The sequence below is a fragment of the Podarcis cretensis genome, assembly GCF_951804945.1.
Source record: "Podarcis cretensis genome assembly, chromosome: 8".
Taxonomy (NCBI): Eukaryota; Metazoa; Chordata; class Lepidosauria; order Squamata; family Lacertidae; genus Podarcis; species Podarcis cretensis.
The window spans coordinates 86,346,968-86,363,156 of NC_137177.1; positions in this window are offsets into that span (position 1 = coordinate 86,346,968).

Sequence of the window (16,189 nt, forward strand, 5' to 3'; positions counted from 1 at the left end):
GGATTGCCTTCAGACAGCTCAGGAATTGAATAACTCCATACCCTCCAAAATTTCTCAAATGAAAATAGGGACATCCTAAGGAAAAGTGACAGGGACGCAGGTGGCGCTGTGGGTTAAAGCCTCAGCGCCTAGGGCTTGCCGATCGAAAGGTCGGCGGTTCGAATCCCTGCGGTGGGGTGCGCTCCCGCTGCTCGGTCCCAGCGCCTGCCAACCTAGCAGTCCGAAAGCACCTCCGGGTGCAAGTAGATAAATAGGGACCGCTTACCAGCGGGAAGGTAAACGGCGTTTCCGTGTGCGGCTCTGGCTCTGGCTCTGGCTCTGGCTCTGGCTCTGGCTCTGGCTCTGGCTCTGGCTCTGGCTCTGGCTCTGGCCAGAGCAGCAATGTCACGCTGGCCACGTGACCCGGAAGTGTCTCCGGACAGCGCTGGCCCCTGGCCTCTTAAGTGAGATGGGCGCACAACCCCAGAGTCTGTCAAGACTGGCCCGTACGGGCAGGGGTACCTTTACCTTTACCTTAAGGAAAAGTGAGGGACGCGGATGGTGCTGTGGGTTAAACCACAGAGCCTATTACTTGCTGATCAGAAAGTCGGTGGTTCGAATCCCCGCGACGGGGTGAGCTCCTGTTGCTCAGTCCCTGTTCCTGCCAACCTAGCAGTTTGAAAGCACATCAAAGTGCAAGTAGATAAATAGGTACCGCTCCGGCGGGAAGGTAAACGGCATTTCCGTGCGCTGCTCTGGTTCATGAGAAGCGGCTTAGTCATGCTGGCCACATGACCCGGAAGCTGTCTGCAGACAAACGCCGGCTCCCTCTGCCTATAGAGTATGATGAGTGCCACAACCCTAGAGTTGTCTGTGACTGGACCTAATGGTCAGGGGTCCCTTTACCTTTACCTAAGGAAAAGGGGGACATTCCAGGATCAAATCAGAAACCGGAACAGCTTCTCTGAATCAGGGGCGTCCCTGGAAAATAGGGACACTTGGAAGGTCTGGGAGTCTGGATTTCCCAGGGTTTTAAAGCCCCAACCAAACTTAAAGCAGGACGAGTGGAAAGAGGTGGCAGTTTCTGATGTAAAAGGATTCTTGCAATGCCAAGCAAAGACTGCAAGCAGCCAGCCTCTGATACGCTCGGCTGAGAAGCTTTAGCACTAAATCGGGCCAATCTGGATAAATCTGGAGGAAACCCTACCGGCATTTGTTCCAATTCAGCAGTAAACAGCAGGTTCCTTGGGAGAAAGTGGCAGGAGTGTGGATGAGCCCCAAGAGGTGACAGGATAGCCCTCTTTGCTGTGGGTTAAACCACAGAGCCTAGGACTTGCCGATCAGAAGGTCGGTGGTTCGAATCCCTGCGACGGGGTGAGTTCCCGTTGCTCGGTCCCTGCTCCTGCCAACCTAGCAGTTCGAAAGCACATTAGTGCAAGTAGATAAATAGGTACCGCTCCGGCGGGAAGGTATACGGTGTTTCCGTGCACTGCTCTGGTTCGCCAGAACCAGCTTAGTCATGCTGGCCACATGACCCGGAACCTGTACGCCAGCTCCCTTGGCCAATAAAGCAAGATGAACGCCACAACCCGAGTTGTCTGCGACTGGACCTAATAGTCAGGGGCCCCTTTACCTTTACTGCCTCTGGCAGTAAACCTGAGGCAGGACCCCTGTAGCCTTGGTCTCTTGAGGTGTGTCTCTGGGAACGGGGGGGAGGGGTTCCTCTACCATCACCTAAAATGTTTTGTACGCCTTATCAAAACTGTTGGGTTTATATACCGTATTGACCCAACTGTAAGCCGCACCCACAAATAAGCCACACCTTTAAAATTCAAGGCTTATTTGTGGATGAGGCCCGCCTCCTGGCACTTCCACACTGAACAGGGGATGGAAGCAGCTGGCGCTTGGCTCCAAATATAAGCCACACTTTAACTTTTCACAGTCGGAATTTGGAGAAGAAGAAAAAGGTGCAGCTTATATTCGGGCCAATACGGTAACAGCTTCTTTTAATTTGCAATCTTATAGAAAAAGTATAATGAGAAAGATTGGAAGTTTTTTCACAGAAAACTTTATTGGATAAGACATGATGTTGTATAAACATTTGGTTCTTTCTTTATTGTTACTTTTTCTTTTTTTTTAATCTCCCCCCCCTTTTTTGATGTGATTAATTTTCTTTTTTTTCTTTTTCTTTTCTTGTTTTCTTTTTTTTTGTACTTAACTCTGATATACTTACCTTTGTTGTATGATTGTATTTTAAAACAATAAAGATTGATTACATAATAATAGTAATAATAATAGTAGTAGTAGTAGTAGTAGTAGTAATAATAATAATAATAATAATTCATTTGCAATCTTGTATATTGGACTAGGGGGTTGGACTAGATGACCCTTGGTCCCTTCCAATTCTGCAATTCTGCAATTCTGCGTTCCTGTGTTCTTGGCGAGTCTACTGCAACCACCACCACTCCCTTATTTTTTGGATAGCTCCATTTCACTTCCAAACTGACAGACAGGATAAGGAAGGATGTGTTGCGCAGTGGTTAAAAGGTAAAGGTAAAAGGTAAAGGTACCCCTGCCCGTACGGGCCAGTCTTGACAGACTCTGGGGTTGTGCGCCCATCTCACTTAAGAGGCCAGGGGCCAGCGCTGTCCGGAGACACTTCCGGGTCACGTGGCCAGCGTGACATCGCTGCTCTGGCCAGAGCCAGAGCCAGAGCCGCACACGGAAACGCCGTTTACCTTCCCGCTGGTAAGCGGTCCCTATTTATCTACTTGCACCCGGAGGTGCTTTCGAACTGCTAGGTTGGCAGGCGCTGGGACCGAGCAGCGGGAGCGCACCCCGCCGCAGGGATTCGAACCGCCGACCTTTCGATCGGCAAGCCCTAGGCGCTGAGGCTTTAACCCACAGCGCCACCTGCGTCCCACCTGCGCAGTGGTTAGAGTGGGGCAAATCTCCAGCAGATGAGATGGATTTTAAAACTTGTGGGAAGTATCCCAAATCTCTGTGTCCTCCTGTTTCTATACAGCTGTCATCGTTCTGGTGGCAGGGAGAGGTGTGGGTATCCCAAAGCCCTGAAGTATCTCATTCTTCCTTTCTGTTCTCTTTGGCATTCAGCGTCCCACGCTGTTTCGAACGCAAGGCCGAGGGGACCCGGCGGTGGCTGGCATGACAACTCCCATTAGGCAGCCGCATGTTACTTTCTGACATTTATAGATTTTTAGCTAATGCTGGAAATTAAGGTAATTGCACCCAGGGACAATTAATTTAGCTGAACTTTGGAGGAGAGAGGGTGGGGGAGGAAAACAGCCGCCAGAGATTCATTGAAAGCCTTTGGCGTCTCCTTCCTCCTGGCTTTTCTCTTTTTTTTTATAGAATATTTATTAAAATTTTCAAAAAATAATACAATGTAAAGTGAAAAAAAGAAAAGAAAAGATAGAAGGGTAGCAAAAATATATTTAAAAAAATACAAAAATACAAAAGTAATTAAAAACACATAGAATTTCCATTACCGGTACTTATTTTCTTTTAACTTGTTTTCCAGACCTCCTCATACCTCCCTTTCTTGTATTCCAATTCAAATTGTTAGTTCAACAAATCCTCACCATTAAAGGTAAAGGTAAAGGTACCCCTGCCCGTACGGGCCAGTCTTGACAGACTCTGGGGTTGTGCGCCCATCTCACTTAAGAGGCCAGGGGCCAGCGCTGTCCGGAGACACTTCCGGGTCACGTGGCCAGCGTGACATCGCTGCTCTGGCGAGCCAGAGCCGCACACGGAAACGCCGTTTACCTTCCCGCTGGTAAGCGGTCCCTATTTATCTACTTGCACCCGGAGGTGCTTTCGAACTGCTAGGTTGGCAGGCGCTGGGACCGAGCAGCGGGAGCGCACCCCGCCGCAGGGATTCGAACCGCCGACCTTTCGATCGGCAAGCCCTAGGCGCTGAGGCTTTAACCCACAGCGCCACCTGCGTCCCGCCCCTTTCTTGTATTCCAATTCAAATTGTTAGTTCAACAAATCCTCACCATTAGTTTATACTTATTTCTAAACCTTATTTTTCATATCTCTTAAGCATTACAGCTGGAAACCACTTAATTTCTGTCCAACATCATTCTAACATTCATTAATTTTACAATATTTCTGCAAATAGTCTTTGAACTTCTTCCAGTCTTCTTCCGCCGACTCTTTTCCCTGGTCTCGGATTCTGCCGGTCATTTCTGCCAATCCCATATAGTCCATCATCTTCATCTGCCATTCTTCCAAAGTGGGTAGATCTTGTGTCTTCCAGTATTTTGCAATAAGTATTCTTGCTGCTGTTGTCGCATACATAAAGAAAGTTCTGTCCTTCTTTGGCACCAATTGGCCAACCATGCCCAGGAGAAAGGCCTCTGGTTTCTTCAGGAAGGTATATTTAAATACCTTTTTCATTTCATTATAAATAATTTCCCAGAAAGCCTTGATCCTTGGGCACGTCCACCAAAGGTGAAAGAATGTACCTTCAGTCTCTTTACACTTCCAACATTTATTATCGGGCAAATGATAAATTTTTGCAAGCTTGACTGGGGTCATGTACCACCCCTCCTGGCTTTTCTCATTCATCCCTTCTGCCTCCACGAACCAAGAAGTTACGCCACAGCATCCTTCCTCTTCCTTCTCACCTGGATCCGACTCAGAATGCATTGGAGCAATCCACGTAAAACATGCAAACAACAAATATTCAAATATTCCCTTGCTTTGTCGTGCATAATTCTCTCCACTTTTTCTTTTTTTCCTTTTTTATCCAATTCAGTCTTTATTATTTTTTAAAATATACATTTATACAACACTCTGTTTTTGTTTGTAACGAAAAAGAAAATGGGGCAACTGAAGCAAAGATACCTCACAATACACATGACACTACAATTTATGGGGGGGGGGAGAGAAAGAAAAGAATAAATAAAAAGAAAATAAAGAAAAAGTAGTTGAGGTTTTAAAAAAGACTTCCAAACATTCTCATTGTACGTTATCTGTTAAATACACTTTTACCACACAGTTACTTATTTCTTCTTCTTTTTTAAATCATATTTCTATGTAAATTGTCAATTACCTTTATATACTACAAGGCTCAGCCTAGGTCCGCCAGGAGATTACCCTTTATACCATGGCTCTTCAAATATTCTTTAAATATTCTCCATTCCTTGTGTACTTTTTGTTTTGTTTGTCCTCTAACTCTTCCCGTCACCTTTGCTAGCTACAGATATTCTACCATTCATGTTTGCCAGTCCACTTTCATGAGTCATGTTTTTCAAAAGAACCATGGGAGGGGATAAGCAGGGGCAGGGATGGCAGAAGGGAAGCAAGGGCCATGAGGTCTAGAAACTTATGTATGCATATATGAATATGCATTGCTCTACTATGCACAGCCTTCTTATCGCTGTACAGTGGTACCTTGGGTTACAGACACTTCAGGTTACATATGCTTCAGGTTACAGACTCCGCTAACCCAGAAATAGTGCTTCAGGTTAAGAACTTTGCTTCAGGATGAGAACAGAAATCGTGCAGCGGCAGTGCAGCAGCAGCAGGAGGCCCCATAGGCTAAAGTGGTGCTTCAGGTTAAGAACAGTTTCAGGTTAAGAACAGATCTCCAGAACGAATTAAGTTCTTAACCTGAGGTACCACTGTAATCTGCTTCTCAGAAGCAGGAAGCTGCGGGGGTCATTGCTGGACCCTCTGGCACCAAGGACAGCTCTCTGGTTTGGTAGTCATTTTGGAGGGATCTGAATGGCGTTACCGTGGGACATCAGGTGAGACTGATGTTCACATTACAGCTTGGTCTGCCTCTAGGGTAGCTGCAAGAGCATCTCCCACACCCAATGGAAAGTGTCAGTAGTAATAATAATAATAATAATATGCATAGCATAGGGTCATTTTTACACAATCGATAGAACAATGAATCACTGTTGGAGAGTGAGAACTGCAACAGAACGTTGTGTCCTGGAGTGCTTCTGTTAAGTGTTCCAGCCAGCCAGCCAGCCACACCCTCCTCCCGGATATTCCATTCCATTCCCCTCTGGCTTTCCATTCCACCCCCCACCACCCCAGAAAAGCCAGTCAGCATTCTCTGGCCACCGAGCATGCTCATCCCTCATTAACCTGTTTTTCTGTTCCCTACACTTGGAGGATAGGGACACAGGTGGCGCTGTGGGTTAAAAGCCTCAGCGCCTAGGGCTTGCCGATCGAAAGGTCGGCGGTTCGAATCCCTGCGGCGGGGTGCGCTCCCGCTGCTCAGTCCCAGCGCCTGCCAACCTAGCAGTTCGAAAGCACCTCCGGGTGCAAGTAGATAAATAGGGACCGCTTACCAGCGGGAAGGTAAACGGCCAGAGCAGCGATGTCACGCTGGCCACGTGACCCGGAAGTGTCTCCGGACAGCGCTGGCCCCTGGCCTCTTAAGTGAGATGGGCGCACAACCCCAGAGTCTGTCAAGACTGGCCCGTACGGGCAGGGGTACCTTTACCTTTACCTTTTACACTTGGAGGGGTTTGTAGGTTTGCATGTATGTTTTGCTCTTACCATAGAATAGTATAGTTGGAAGGGACCTCGAAGGTCATCTACTACTACAACCCTGGGAAATGCAGGAATCTCAGCTAGATCAAGCCCCACGTTGGGTAACAAGCCCCATTGTTGCAGGAATTTATGTATAGGTTGGGGGGGTTGCCCCTCCAGCAGATATCATGCACATGCAGCCCACTACCAAAATCAGCACAATCACTTTTGTGATTTGTTCCCACAAAACACTTCATCACAGTTTCTTCCTATCTATTCAAAGGGCCTTTGCTGCACGATACCAAATGTAACAATTCACTGATAATTGTACCTATGTACTGGCTCACTGGGAAAACTTCAGAAATTAATATAGACATGTGAGCTCAGCTACTCAGCAGCCCCTCTGCCTGAGTGATAATTCCTGGCATCTTGATACCTGAGTGCCAGACAGGTAGCCATTCCTGTCTAAATAACAGTAGTAATAATAACTAGCTTACACTGAGCGTTTGGCTTTAACAGACGTTTGACTGCTGTATCTTTAGAGTATATGGCTTTGTTCACACATATCTACAACCTGAGCAGAGGCTGGAGGGGTTCGCAGCATTAACGCCCCTGACAGAATTTGTCTCTTCCTTGGCATTCCTACCACGGAAACTGAATCCTGGGTAAGCTCAGGTACCCTTGGGGAGATGTGTGTAACAGTATCTTCCAACAGGCCAGAGAAAATCCAGTTAATGCAAATTGCAGGAGAATCAATGATTCACAAATTGCCCAAGTCAAACGTCTGTTAAAGCCAAACGCTCAGTGTAAGCTAGTTATTATTACTACTGTTATTTAGACAGTAGTGGTGAGATGGCAATGGGTCTTCCTTTCCCAAGAGCATTGGTGCTACTGCCAAGTCTGACCACAAGAGGGCAATGAAAACCCAATCTTGGTCTTCTCTTTATTTATTTATTTAACCAGGAGCATAACCTGCATTTACAGGAATGCCTTAAGACACACACATATGCACACGGTTCCTTTCTATTTCTACTCGACAATAACTCGTCCGGAAGCCCCAGTTGCTGGAGGTTTCAGCAATCTGGACATGAAGCAAAATAAAATACTTTTGTGTGCAATAATGGGATGTGGGCAGTTGTCTTTCGCCCCACTCTTCTTGAAAAGAAAACTGCTGCACTTTGCAATTCGGAATAAAAGGTAAAGGTAAAGGTACCCCTGCCCGTACGGGCCAGTCTTGACAGACTCTGGGGTTGTGCGCCCATCTCACTTAAGAGGCCAGGGGCCAGCGCTGTCCGGAGACACTTCCGGGTCACGTGGCCAGCGTGACATCGCTGCTCTGGCCAGAGCCAGAGCCGCACACGGAAACGCCGTTTACCTTCCCGCTGGTAAGCGGTCCCTATTTATCTACTTGCACCCGGAGGTGCTTTCGAACTGCTAGGTTGGCAGGTGCTGGGACCGAGCAGCGGGAGCGCACCCCGCCGCAGGGATTCGAACCGCCGACCTTTCGATCGGCAAGCCCTAGGCGCTGAGGCTTTAACCCACAGCGCCACCTGCGTCCCTAATTCGGAATAAAGTCACCACCTAATCCAGGTGTAGGCAACCTAAGGCCTGGGGGCTGGATGCGGCCCAATCGCCTTCTCAATCAGGCCCGTGGATGGTCCGGGAATCAGCGTGTTTTTACATGAGTAGAATGTGTGCTTTTATTTAAAATGCACCTCTGGGTTATTTGTGGGCCATAGGAATTCCTCCTTTCTCCTCCTATGATGGGATTGCTCCCTAATTGTTTTAATGTTGCATCTTAATCTTTTAAATTGTATTTTAATCAACTTGTTTTTATTATTGGTTGTTAGCCGCCCTGAGTCTTAGCAGGGGAGGGCAGGGTATAAATAAAAAATTATTATTATTATTATTATTATTATTCATTATTTTTTTCAGAATATAGTGTGGCCGACCATATGGTGTGAGGAACAGTGGACTGGCCCACTGCTGAAAAAGGTTGCTGACCCCTGACCTAATCCAACAGAAATAATTAATCAAAGAAACAAACAAACAAACAAAGGAAATCAAGCCGCATAAATCAGCCAAGCAGTCACCTAATCAAAAGTCGAGAGGCTGAGCTATGGACCTGATCCAGGGGAGTTCCTGCAAGGCATTGCTGATATGTTGTGACCTTTTGCTGCTTGCTAGGGTTATAAATCTGAATAAATTGCAGGGGTATATTGGCAGCAGCGGTGAAGCAGCTATCTTTAGAAGAGCAGGGGTGCTAGAACATCTGCTCTGCACAGGGAAGGTCCCAGGTTTAGCTCCCAGATACCCTCACGGGACGACTGGGAGGAACCTCTGCCTGAAAACACAGCCAGTTCTTCAGAAGCATCTGCTGGGGACAGTTCAGGGGTGAGAGTGGCTGTATCCGAACCTTAGGTGTTTAACTGAATGTGCGAGAGCCATAACTCAGCAGCCAAGCATCTGCATGCAGAAGGACCAAGGTTCGAATTCCAGCATCTTGAAAACCCTGGAGAGCTGCTGCGGTTTGGACAACACTTTGATGGCCTGGGACTTGGGCTCGGACTTGGAACCAGAGGAGACTCAGTCTGCACCGGATCCTTTGCCTCAGGCATCATCTGAACCGAGTCTGGGGCCTGATCCTGAAGAGCCCCAGTCTGCGCAGGTTCCCCTGCAACAAGCACCAGCTTGGCCGAGTCAGGGGCCTGAGCCTGGCCTGGCTCCAGATGCGGGGATGACCTCGTTGCCTTCAGCTGGGCCATCACTTACAGCTGCTCCACTACTGGTTGGGTCAGGAGAGGCTGAGGCGGCCTCTGGGTCTAGAAACCCACTGATGTCTCCCAATCTGCAGAGACTAAGGTCTGAGAGAAGGAGAGACCTGAGTACTCGCAGGAGGAGTGCTCGCCTTCGGGCAAGACAGGGAGGTGAATTGCTGGGGGATCAGGACCAGCCGTTACCCCAACAAAGATAAAAGGCTGTCGGACCCCGCCCCAGGTTGCAGGAGCAACATTGCTGTATGCTAGATCCTGCAACTGTTCTTGCCCGGTTTCCTGCCTTGGCCCTGACTCCTAGCAGAACCTTTGGATTCTGGACCGGTCCTGGACCGCATTTCACAGGTTACCCCCGGGCCCAGCACAAACACTGAGCTTGATGGGCGAGGCGTCAGACTCAGCCCAAGGCCGCTTTCAGTGGACGCTGGGACATTGAGGAACGGCACCCCCCTCCCTCAAGTCCCCCAGCCGGGGAGCAATTGCAAGGCAAACCAACTGCAAGGTTCAGCTTGAGTCCAGGAGTTTATTCTTATCCTGTCTCTCTTTGTCCAACAGGCTTGGCCTGCTGTCTATTTAAATCCCTTTCAAAATGCCTTGGCTCTCACCCCAGAATAACTCGCATAGTCTCCCTCCCCCTTTTGTTCATGGTCCCTCTTGTTTTTCCAACTGGGAAGGTGACACTTCCTAGGAGAACATCAGGGGAGCCTTGTGGTGGATCAGGCCCCTGGCCCATCTAGTCAGCATCCTCTTCTCACAGTCGCCAGCCAGACACCCCAAAGGGAAACCTGAAAGCAGGGGCACAAGAGCCCTCTCTCCTTTTGTGGGTTCTAGCATGAAATATACTCGGAGTCGAGTGTGGATTTCATGCTCTTTATTCAGCTCATAGTAGTTCATATACTTCTTCCAACCTTCTGTAAATCTCTGGTCCCCCAGGTTTCAAATCCTTCCTGCCATTTTGTCCAATTCTGCATAGTCCATTATTTTCGTCTGCCATTCTTCTTTCGTTGGAATTTCTTCTTGTTTCCATTTCTGGGCTAACAATCAAGCTGGCAAAACCTATTTGTGGAGTAGAGCCATCTGTGTTGTCTCCTGCAGTCTGAGATGTTGAGCCCACTTTTATTCCTCTATGGAAACCGCTAGGACAGTGGCTTTCAACCAGTGTGCCGTTGCACCTTCTGGTGCCTTGAATGATGGTCAGGGGTGCCGTAGGCAACACTGCCCTCTGTCCCTCTCTCCTCTCATGTCCTCTTGTGTCTCTGCCACCCCAAAGGCTTGCACAGCTGTTTGTTGCAGCAGCCCTGGCTACAAGCTCTCCAGGCGAATGGTGCCTCTGGGGCTGGCCAAGGGGTACTGGGTGTCAGGAGCTGAGGTGGCCTCGGAGTAAGCAAGCAAGGAGCCAAGGGAGCTGAAATATACTCAGAGTCGAGAGTGGATTTCATGCTCTTTATTCAGCTCATAGTGGTGAGGAGGAATGGAAGTTCCCCCAGAATGTCTGCTTTATATACATTATTTACACAATGGGCCCCACGTGATTGGCTAATTCCGGGATTCACCTGTAGGCCAATCAGGTTGCGGATTCCCTTCCACCTGGAGCTGGATTGGGTGGCTCCTGCGGACCAATCAGACTGCTGCATTGTTCTAGGACCAATCAGACTGCTGCATTCTGAATCCTATTGTTTTTGGACCAATCAGACTGCTGCATTCTGCTTCCTATTGTTCTAGGACCAATCAGACTGCTGCATTCTGAATCCTATTGTTCTAGGACCAATCAGGCTGCTGCATTCTGAAACCTATTGTTCTAGGACCAATCAGACTGCTGCATTCTGGACCCTATTGTTCTAGGACCAATCAGACTGCTGCCTTTTGGATCCTATTCAACTCAGTACATAACACAGCAACTGGTCTTGCTGCCTGTGACCAGGAAAGCAGAGCATCATAGTTGCCATCCATAGGCCTCTCTTCCTTGAATTTGCCCAAGCCTCTTTTAAAGCCATCCAAGTTGGGGGCCACCACTGCCTCCTGCAGGGGCAGGTTTTGGGCTTCCTTTTCCCTGCCCCGAATGTTCCAACATTCAGCTTCTTTTTTTCTTTTTATAACATCTGTATTAATTTAAAATACAGTCATACAATAAAGGTAAGTACAACAGAATTAAGCACAAAAAAGAAGAAAGAAGAAAGAAGAAAAAGAAGGATAAACAAGAGTTTAACAGTAGCAAGAAAATGTCAATTAAAAAAACACCAAATCTTTATACAACATCATGTCTTATCCAATAAAGTCTTCTATAAAAAAAACTTCCAATCGTTCTCATTATACTTTTTCTATTGATTTTATCGTGCAGTTTATTTTACAACTTTTTCCATATATTCCTCTGAGATGTTTATTCCGTTTATTTATTGTACACAAGTATCATTCAATTCTGCTAGGATGAAATCAAAAAGTATACGGAGAATGGAAATTATTTAAGGAATATATAAGACTATGTTGAAAAAATGATAACAACATTCAGTTTCACAGGATGCTCAAGAGCTCTATCCTGCAGTTTCCTATATTCCTATAATCCTCGTTAAATGTACAGTCTAAGGCAGGCATGGCCAAACTCAGCCCTCCAGATGTTTTGGGACTACAATTCCCATCATCCCTGACTGCTGGTCCTGTTAGCTAGGGATGATGGGAGTTGTAGTCCCAAAACATCTGGAGGGCCAAGTTCAGCCATGCCTGGTCTAAGGGCTCATCCACACCCAAAAGGCAGGGGTCCAAGTGGTTTTCTCCATGCCCCACTGCTTCCTGGTACCAAATCGGCAAAGGTCAATCCAGTGAAACGCCTAATTGCTGTTTGCTACACTTGAGGGCTATAGATCGATTTCCCCCAGGAGGGAGCAGCAGTGTGGATAAGCCCAGTTTTCTGGGATGCAACTGAATCTCACCTGAAAAAGGGCATCAGCGGAAGGAGCCTTGCCCTCAAATCAAATCAAAATGTTTATTCGGCTTTACGCCCATCATGAAACACAACACAACAAAACAAATCAAATAAAACAGCAGACTCGTACAAGCCACAAGTAATATAACACAGTTCACAACTCGCAAGGACAAATATCAGCCATTCATAAGAAAAGTTTAAGATTAAGATTAAAATTTAAAAATTTTTGCACTACACTAAAATCAATATCTGATGTCGTTATAGAAAATTCTTATAACTATCAATAATCAGCTAACATTCCATTCCGTCTCCTCTCCACCTGTAGCGCCCCGTGGCCTCCTTTCATCTCTTCTGAACTGCTCCTTCCATCCTGGTGTTGGGTGCTTAGTTTAGCTCCAGCTCCATCCCAGGATATCTAGGATAGCTTGCTAGGCCTTTTAAACCCTGCGAATTAACATCCAACTAGGGAGGAATCCAGAACAAAGGCGATGTGAGTGAGAGGCAGCTGCCAGGAAGGATATTCACTGTACTCCAAAAGAAGTACAGATTGAACTTTTATTTCTGTTACAAAAAATCCCCAACCCTGAACATTTGTTTTCTTTCTGAGCATGTGCCACGGCAGGGCGTGGGGGTGCCTTTATACCAGATTTGTCTTCCTCAAAACAGAATTGACAAATACTCCCTAAGAGTTGTTAACTCATCAGTGCACACACAAGTCCTTTGTTTCCTTACAAAAAGGAATCATGCAATCTTTGGGTTAACAAAGACGCAGGCTATAAAATCTCCCTTTTGGAGAGACTCATTGAGTTCACTTGGTTTTTCTTGCAACTGGGAGTCATTGCCCCCCTGGCTCCTTGCTTTGCTTGTTTCCGGAAGCAGGAAGAGAAAAGAAAAAGGGGTGGGGCAAAGCCTGCTGAGAGCCTGCTAAGCCACACCCTCACGAGCAACCTGAGCTCAGGGCTCAGGTTAACCCTTTCGTGCATGCAAATGTGAGTCAGTATCTGTATATTACGACAGTGCCCCCTCTCACTGGCCCTGCTCTGTGGTCTCCTCAAATGCTTTGGCCTGAATGGAATAGGTAATATTGATCCACCCATGTTCCCCTCTAACTTCACCCACCACTGGAACTTACACACGGCTTTTCTTAGCCAGAATACTGCAGTCGGAAACAGTGTCCGGGCAGAAATAGCTGCCACCAGAAATAAGTTCAACAACTTTTGTGTCCAGTTTTTCACTTTTTGAAACATGGCAACCCTAGAGTTGGCCAACCACTGGAGATATTCCCATTTCACTCGAAAAGGATGGTGGAACAAGGTGGGAGCAGTTGACAGTTACAGAAAAAGAGACAGAGCAAAACAGACAACTTGGAGGAGTTAAATTCAACAATCCTTCTCAGTTACTTTGGGTTTTGTTTGTCACTTTTGTTTTGAGACAACAGGGAGCAGTCCTCCCCACCCTAGATATCCATCATCCATTATGGACTGGAACTTTATTCCGTTATAAAAAAGGTAAAAGGACCCCTGACCATTAGGTTCAGTCGTGGCAGACTCTGGGGTTGCTGTGCTCATCTCACTTTATTGGCCGAGTACAGCTTCCGGGTCATGTGGCCAGCATGACTAAGCTGCTTCTGGCAAACCAGAGCAGCGCACGGAAACACCGTTTACCTTCCCGCCAGAGCGGCACCTATTTATCTACTTGCACTTTGACGTGCTTTCGAACTGCTAGGTTGGCAGGAGCAGGGACCGAGCAACGGGAGCTCACCCCGTCGCGGGGATTCGAACCGCCAACCTTCTGATCGGCAAGTCCTAGGCTCTGTGGTTTAACCCACAGCACCACCCGTGTCCCTCTTATTCCATTATACCTAAGCTTAAAATCTAAACATTACCTTTCATGGCCTTCCATTTCACTTTTTCTACATCTTCACGATTGTTTGGGTTTTTCCTTTATGCAGCAGCACCAGAATTAAGTTCATAGTGAAGCTTTGTTATATGTGTCTTGTTTGATATCATGTACAGTATTTTTTTGCTTATCTGAAAGAATCCCATATCTATCTATCTATCTATCTATCTATCTATCTATCTATCTATCTATCTATCTATCATCTATCTATCTATCTATCATCTATCTATCTATATATCTATATCTATCTATCTATCTATCTATCTATCTATCTATCATCTATCTATCTATCTATCTATCTATCTATCTATCTATCTATTTATCTATCATCTATCTATCATCTACCTATCTCAGATATGTGGAACTTCCAGCCTTCTAGATGTTGCTGGATGTCAACTCCCATAGGGTTCCCAATGGCCAACGGTCAACTGGTCAGGCATGGGGAGAGTGGGAGTCCTTATGGGCAAAGACAGACTGAAGAAGGGCTGAAGAAATAGGAGGCTCTGCTTTGGGGACTGAGAAGGACTCCCCTTCCTGGAAGACTGGACTCCAGCTCTCTCATGTAGTTTGGGAGGAGAGGGAGGGGGAAAGGGGGTGGTGCAAAAGCACATCCAAAACAGCAGCTGCTGCCACCTTCATCATTCATTTTCATCCTGTGCAACTAAGACAGCTGCACGCAAGGACAAAGACAGGGTATTGTGGGTGTCACCTTCAGCCCCCTTCCCCTCGTCTAAGTATCTCTCTGCTCCTGGCCCCAGGCAAGGAGATGCTCTGGGGCAGAGTAAAAAGCTAAAAATATAAACACAAAGACTGTCAGGGTGGGGTCAGCTGAAAGGTCTCTCTCCCAAGCAGACAGGGCCCCAGCATCTTGTATAAACAGAGGAAAACTGCCCCACAGCGTGGACGTTGAGAAATCTTGCTCTAGAGTGTGCCAACTTGAGGGACCTCCTTACCCCTTACACATCTATGAGCAGAAAACCCATTTGCTCCGATGGAGTGCTCAAGAGTGGTTAGAGCAGGGCTTTCAGCGTGGCTGCCCCTGTTCTGTGCAGCGGCATTCCTGTTGAGATAACAACAGATTTTCCAGGAGCAGCTGAAGGCCTTTTTGTCCCGACAGCCTTTTCCAGCTGGTGAAATGGGTCCTTGCCGTGGCTGTCTACTTATCGGGGTTTTCGTCTTGTCTTCAATGTGTTTGCTGTCCCTTTAACTGTTTTTGATTCTCTTGCGCATAAAACGCCTTGAGATGGTGGCTTAGAAGGAAATTGAAAAAAATGCTAACAACAACAACAACAACAACAATTGCATTTTTATACACATACACTCACCAGTCTTTGCCAGCCTGGTGCCCTCCAGCCATTTTGGATTACCGTGGTACCTCAGGTTAAGAACTTAAATCGTTCTGGAGGTCCGGTCTTAACCTGAAACTGTTCTTAACCTGAAGCACCAGTTTAGCTAATGGGGCCTCCTGCTGCTGCTGTTCCGCCGCTGCGCAATTTCTGTTCTCATCCTGAAGCAAAGTTCTTAACATTAAGTACTATTTCTGGGTTAGCGGAGTCTGTAACCTGAAGCATCTGTAACCTGAAGCGTCTGTAAACTGAGGTACCACTGTACTGTGGGATGTAAACACAGGAGCAGTCAATGACAACATTCCTAGAGTGTACATGTTAGAACATGGGGAGGGATGTCTGTCTAGCAAGCAGGTAAACTTCCTGGGGACGGACTTCCTCCGCATGTGACCAGAGGTGGGTGTGGCCTCACCTGTGCAGGTAAATGATAAAAGCACAGGGCAGGCAGCCATATCTCTCTCTCTCATCTTCATCTTCTGAAGGAGCAACATGCCCTCTTGGCTCTCAGCCAAGAGAGGACAGTACTATCTTCCTATAAGATAGATTCTAAGTGTATGTAACCTTTTTTAAGCTGTCTGCCTTCTGGGATCATATTGTGAACAGAACGTGAGTAAACTCTTTTATACTTTTATAAAGACTGTGGCGTGTCTTGTATTTTAAGAGGGAACAAAAGGGGAAATTACCAGAGTAATTATTATAGAGGTTCTAGCGAACCTGTGCAGACGTAACCGTTGCGAACTTAAAAGGGAATGTCATAA